Below are 7210 nucleotides of genomic sequence, written 5' to 3'. Positions count from 1 at the left end.
GCAGTTCCTCCTAAAGACCCCACATATAACTCACCTACTCAGACTCACTCCCTCTGAGCTCCAGCACCAGGTTAGCAGCTTGAAAAGGCACCACTGGTATACAGGGAGAAAATGAAGTGTCTGCCATCAAGGCAATAAGAGGCCATTGTCCCTTTTCTGAATCCTCCTCCCACAGAGCCAGCAAGCTGGTGCCATAACTGAGACTCCATCAAACTGGCTAATACTGTTTGACCCACATTGGAGATCCCCAGAGACTCTGCCCCACTCAACTTACAGGCCCACTCAAGCTGCTTTTCCATGTGAATGCTGATCTTGGCTCATGCTTCACATCTTCCTAAATCCTCTCAAACAAGTAACAGCTGGCCTCAGTGAGCCTCAAGCCCAGCACTAGCAAAAGCGAGCCTAGATTCATAGCTTGGCTTCACCTGGGAATCTCCAAGCCCAGCACAACTAGATATCTCAGACTGCTCTATAGCTCAGGCAAGGTGGCCCTGGGCAAAACATAGGTGGGAACTGACCTTGGCCCACTTCACCTGGGAAACTCCAGGGCCAGCACACCCAGCGGACAGATACAGACCATGTCAGAGCACCACCACCCTGCCCCTGCACAGCTGACCCTCCATGGAGGGTGGAGAATGGTGGTAAGTGATCACAGCCAATCCTTGCAGCTGACTGGCCTGGGTAAATCCCTCCCATTGATCTGCCAGCAGCAACCAATGCTCAACTAAAACAGGAGCGTGTACTCAGTCCACACAAAGGGCACACCTCGAGTATCCAGCTTGGGTAATGGGGTGGGGGGGAGATGGCTGTGCCTCTGGACCCCACAGGACACTTACTACATTAGGCCACACTACCAAAACAAGGAATCAAAGTAGCTCTACCTAATACATAGAAACAAACACAGGGAGGCTGCCAAAATGAGGAGACAAAGGAACATGGCCCAAATGAAAGAACAGATCAAAACTACAAAGAAAATGAGCTAAATGAAATGGAGGTAAGTAATCTATCAGATGCAGAGTTCAAAACACTGTTTATAAATATAATCAAGGAACTTAGTGAGGACCTCAGCAGCACAAAAAAGATCCAGTCAGAAACAAAGGATACATTAATTGAAATAAAGAACAATTTACAGGGAAACAATAGTAAGGCGGATGAAGCTGAAAATCAAATCAATGATTTGGAACATAAAGATGCAAAAAACAACCAATCAGAACAACGAGAAGAAAAAAGAATCCAAAAAATGAGGATTGTATAAGCAGCCTCTGGGACAACATCAATAGGTCAAACATTTGCATCATAGGGGTGCCAGAAGGAGAAGAGAAAGAGCAAGAAATCTATTTGAAAAAATAATGAAAGAGAACTTCCCTAATTTGGTGAAGGAAATAGATATACAAGTCCAGAAAGCACAGACTCCCAAACAAAATGGATGCAAAGAGGCCCACTTCAAGACACTTCATAATTAAAATGTCAAAGGTTAAAGATAAAGAGAGAATCTATACAAGAGAAGAGAGTTACCTACAGGAGAGTTCACATAAGACTATTGGCTGATTTCTCAAAAGAAACTTTGCAGGCTAGAAGAGATTGGTGAGAAATATCCAAAGTCACAGAAAGCAGGGACTTACAGCCAAGATTGCTCTACCCAGCAAAGCTATCATTTAGAATTGAAGGGCAGATAAAGAGCTTCCCAGACATGAACAAAACTAAAGGAGTTCAGCATCACCAAACCATTATGATATGAAATGTTAAAGGGACTTAAGAAAAAGATCAAAACTATGAACAATAAAATGGCAAAAATACAAGTCAATAAACAATTGAATCTAAAAAACAAACTAAGCAAACAAGAAAAACAGAGACAGAATCATGGATATGGAGAGCGTTTTGATGGTTGCCAGAAGGGAGGGGAGTGTGGAGAAATGGGTGAAGAGGTGAGGGGATTAAGAACTACAAACAGGTAGTTACAGAATAGCCATGGGGATGTAAAGTACAACATAGGAAATGGCGTAGCCAAAGAACTTATAGCCCATGGGCATGAACAACGGTCGGGGGATTGCCTGAGTGAATGGTTGGGTGCTGGCTGGAGGAAGGACAACGGGGGAAAATCAAGACAACTGTAATACCATAATCAGTAAAATATAATAAAAAAGAAGACCTGGAAGTCATCTTTCTAAAACAATCACATGTTCATTACTTTTTGTTTAACCCCATGTTATGGAGAACTTATTCCTCCAAATGAGATGGAAATATTTGGGTCTATTTAGCAAAAAATGTTCTAAACCTCTCTGACTTTTGTTTTGCAGGAGGAACCTATGTTGAACAAATTTTCACTTCATGTCTTGTAGGTGTTTTTACTCCCCCGAAAAACCTTTGAAATTATACTTTGTTTCAGCACATCAGTAAGACCATAACCTACTCCAACATTATAATTGGGGACCTGTGGTAACACTAAAGGATGGGGAAATGTTTTCCTTAAAATTCACTATTGTAGCCTCAGCTGGAGAGTATGCAACTTTGATCAACTGTACTAAAAATTGTTTTATGCTTTCAATGGATGTGGAGGCAAATTGCACCATCACCGCTGATGTATTTTATGCCTTTAGTCACCTCTAAACTGCCGAAAGGATGGTTTCCAATATGCAGAAGGACTGTTGATTCCTATGTTCCAGCCAACAGTTCTGGGGGCCCATACTCTCCAGAAGACTCATTGTGTTTATGCCTCAGAAGCCCCACATCGCCCGGACTCAGTGGAATTCTTCCTTGAATGTGGTTGTAACAATGATTTGTACCTTTTTAGCCCTGCAGAATATATATCTTTAATGATAGTTGTAATGCCAGTCATGGTGACCTCTTTGAATATAAAAATAAGTAGATTAGCCTGTGCTATGAATAAAGCTTTGAATGCCACCTCTGAAGCCATTAGTGCCATCAGTCAAAAACTAGGGCAAGTTAGGGAAGCAGTATTAGAAAACCATGCAGCTATAGACTACCTTCTTTCACGACATAATCATGGATGTGAAGAATTTAAAGGACTCTGCCGTTTCAACCTGACTGATAATTCATAGCTCATAGAGCATGAAGTAAAGCAAGCAAAAGTAGTAGTGCCCAAGATAAACAAAGAGAGGGACTCTTTGGTATTAATTTGTCTAAACTAACCTCCTGGCTGCCTAGTAATTCTGGTCTTAGAGAGGCATTTGTTGTTTTCATTCTTTTTATCTTTTTTCAGTGTCATAGCTTATTGTTGCAGACAATATTCCTCCTTATGTGGATCTGCAATTAAGTGTATTCCTAAACTCCCATGAGACTTTCTAATGCTAAGATACATGCTCAACAGCGAAATGATTACTTCCATATGAAACTAATCTCTTAGAAATACGATAGTTAAAGCTAACAGTGGGGGATGATGGGGGAACTCAAGAGTTAGAAATTTTTAGCTTTAGTTATATAGTTAGTAGGCTTGGTACTTAATACATGTAGAAAGCTGTTGTTCCAGGAATTGGAATGTATGACCAGACCTACCCTGACTCCAGGAGGCCCACAAGCAATTCAACCTTTGTGCCCCAGAAGGACTGCAAGGGATCAAGATATTATCTGAGCCATTGTGCCCCAAGGAGAAAATGTCCAAATGCAGATAAAGAATTGCTGGGATTGCAGGGCTGCAACTTTTATCTGACTAACCTTTCCTCCTGAATTTTAAGGCCCTTACCTCCACTTTTCTTCTCATAAAATGGTTGGCTTGAGTTGAGATGATAAAATGGTGTTTAGGCTACATAGCCCACGATCTTCTCAGATCACCAGTTTTCTGAATAAAGTGCCTATAAAGATTTAATTATTGTCTCTATTTATTGGTTGTGGTACTGACACGCAGCACAAATGCTGACTTTTCCTGTTTCAATATAATTCTGTCCAACAAGCTGTTCAGGTCAGCAAGCTCAGAATCAAGGCCAGACCTTAGGAAAGATGTGGAGTAAGAGAGCAAGGATAAAAGGCTGAGGTAGTTACAAGTAATTTTCCTTCTACTCTTCTATTAAAGTCTTCTGGCTGGACTAATAATCAAATCAACATGAGACAGATTAACTAGAGAAAATGACCAAATTTATTACATATGCACATATGGGGTTCCATAAAAATATGAGACCCGAGGACAGATTGGTCAGATATGGCTTATGTGCCATCTTGAGCTAGGGAGAAGAGGGTGAGGGGTTATGGTTTTGGATTCAAAGAAGAGAATGGCAATTCACATGGAGATATAAAAGCAAATGTTTGGTAAATAAATGTTTGCTGGGCATCTTTAACAATGGGACACAGAAAGGACCTTGATCAAGGGCGTCTTGCTGGGTGCTGCCCTGTCTATCACATTCAGTTCCTCTTAAACTACAAGGATCTGTGATGATAGCTTCCTTCCTGGAGCAGGTCCTCTATCTAAATTCTTTTAGGCAGTTAGAGGGAAGGTCAAAGTTTCTTTCTGAGTCTTTTGTTTCTTAAAAATAACCAGCTTAAAACAATCAATATACCAAAAGACCTATTTTGTGCTGGCAAACTCTTCTTTCCCTGAAGACCTAGGATAAATGTTATGTTTACATAACAACCTGGATATTTACAGTAACTTTATTCACAATTGCTTACACCTGAAAGCAACTAAGATATCCATTAGTGGGTGAAAGGATAAACTGCAGTGCATCTAGACAATGAAATAATTCAGCACTAAAAAGAAATGAACTACCAAACTATTAAAAGACATGGAGGAAGCTTAAATTCATATTACTAAATGAAAGAAGCCAATCTGAAAAGACTACATACTGCATAATTCATTCTGGAAAAGGCAAAAGCATGGACATAGTAAGATCAGTGGTTGCCAGGAGTTAGGAGTGAGGGTGGGGAGATGAACAGGGGGAGAGCACAATGGATGTTAGGGTGGTGAAATGACACTGTAAAATAATGATGAATACATGTCATTCTACATTTGTCCAAACCCATACATTGTACAACACCAAGCGTGAACCCTAATGTAAACATTGAGTGAGAGTGGAAGTTGGATAATGATGTGTCAAGGTAGGTCCATCAGTTGTGTTAAAACCACAGGCCCAAAATGGCATCACTTGTGCTAAAGCCCATGATAACAAAGTTAGGTTTAATATCTGATTTAATTGCATTTTCAACCTCTCCTAGAAATATAATCTTAAATAATTAGCCTGGAACTTTCTGGTTAGGCACCAGTAAGGTTATCTATCGCCTGGTCCTTCTCCATATCCCCCAACCCCAAAGAAAGAGGCGATCTGCATGATAAAGACCTTCCCTTTCTCTTTCCCTAAAAAAAGGCATTTAAGCCCCCAAATAAGTCTTTCTTTTTTTTAATAGCTTCCTTGACTCAACCTTTTTCATATACAAACTCTCCATTTTGTACAATCTCTTGGAGCAACCTTCTAGTTGATAGATGGGATTCTGCCTGATTCATGAATTATGTAATAAAGCCAATTAGATCTCCAAATTAACTTGGTTGAATTTTGGTTTTCCATCAATTGTAACAAATATACCACTCTGTGGGTGGGGGGAGGGGGTGTTGATAATGGGGGAGACTGTGCAGGTGTGGGAACAAGGGGTGTATGGGAAAGTTACAGGACTGGGGGCCTGGCCCTGAGTGGGTTTTCCCAGGGCCAGCTGGCAGTATGTGTGTTCTTGACTTCATGTAGGAAAGACCTCACAACATGCGTCTAGGTGACTATGAAGATCCATTTATTAAAGCTGGGAACAGTGAAACAAGGAAGGGCTCAGCAGAGAAGACGCAACAGGAGAGCGTAGGCAGGGCTGCTTTGACTTACTGGAAGTCAGAGAAAAGGGGTCTTGGAGACAAGTTCAGGGGGTTAGTTTGGGACAAGCTGCTGTTGCCCATCGCTCCCCTGGTTGCAAGTCTTGTGGGGTACCTTGGAATTTAGGAGATCCATGCCTGTGGAGAAAGAGAGGAAGGGAACGGAGTGGATGTGCTTCTAGGAGGAAAAGCAGGGGCTGGGGACTCTAATCTCTCTTGCATATGGGAATCTTAGGGTAGGTCTCCGGGGAGGGTTTCAGGAACATATTCATCAGTTTTCCAGGTGTGTTCTTTCAGGGTTGTGTTCTTCAATAATTGGTCAGCAGCATTAGTCATTGCAGCTGGTCCTGGCCTCAGACACCTGGTTTTGCTGTTTTTCTGGGCCTGGAGCTGAAATACAACTAAGGGCCAGATGTTATCTTTGGGAAGGCGATCTTCTGCATCTGGCTGTAAATTGCTTGACCAGTTTGTTCAGGTATCTATCTCAGTTTTTCCATCCATCTTGCCAAGGAATTTTCCTAGCTTCTTACTATCCTGCCTCAGGAAGTCTGTACCTTCAGTTCAATTTTGCTATGAACCTAAAACACCTATTAAAAAAAAAATCTCCTGGCTGGGTAGCTCAGTTGGTTAGAGCCTTGTCCCGATACACGAAGGTTGCGGGTTGAATCCCTGGTGAGGGCACATAACAAGAATCAACCAATGAATGCATAAATGAGTGGAACAACAAATTGTTGTTTCTCTTTCTCCATTTCTCTAAAATCAATCAAATATTTAAAAAAATCTGTCTTTCCTCATTGGTTCCAAACTCAGCTATGGTAGTCGTCTGGTTAGGATCAGCCATTACCTGTTCCTCCTCCAGGGAGCTGGGGAATGTCTGGAAACAAAGTAAAGACTCTTCTTTAAGATTAGAGGAAGTTGGAATTCCAGTAGTTCCTACACAAGGTTAGCTCCATGTGTGGGCAACCTGTGCAGTTGCTCTGTGCCATGTGCCTAGAAGGGCACTGCACTTGGTTTAATGCTTTGCTGTCACTGTCTTAAAATTTTTAATTTTTGAACAGGAAATTGCATTTTTATTTTTGTACTAAGCCCCCCAACTGGGCCCCAAGCCTGCTCACTTCCCTTCCACAGTTATTTTACCAAATTGTCTAAACTCCTTGAGAAAGAATTTCATTGCCAGTGTTTAAAATGTGAATGTCTGCTTAAATTTTTTGGTACAAATGTATTATTTCAAACATTAATTGTGAATGGATTTTCTTCATGATGATTGGGAGGAACTAGCAGGAAGCAATAGCTAGAAACTTCAGGTTTCTTTAGTAGGTGCCAAATGTTCCTGCTGGGAAGAAAAGTGGGAGAGGATGCAAAAACAAAACAGGCTGGACACAATAAAAGGTTCTCTCTGGTGACATCACA

This window comes from Pteronotus mesoamericanus, unplaced genomic scaffold (assembly GCF_021234165.1).
Source record: "Pteronotus mesoamericanus isolate MK-2021 breed Mesoamerican mustached bat unplaced genomic scaffold, CSHL_Meso_final contig_82, whole genome shotgun sequence".
NCBI classification, from domain to species: domain Eukaryota; kingdom Metazoa; phylum Chordata; class Mammalia; order Chiroptera; family Mormoopidae; genus Pteronotus; species Pteronotus mesoamericanus.
Note: the sequence above shows the minus strand (reverse complement) of the source record.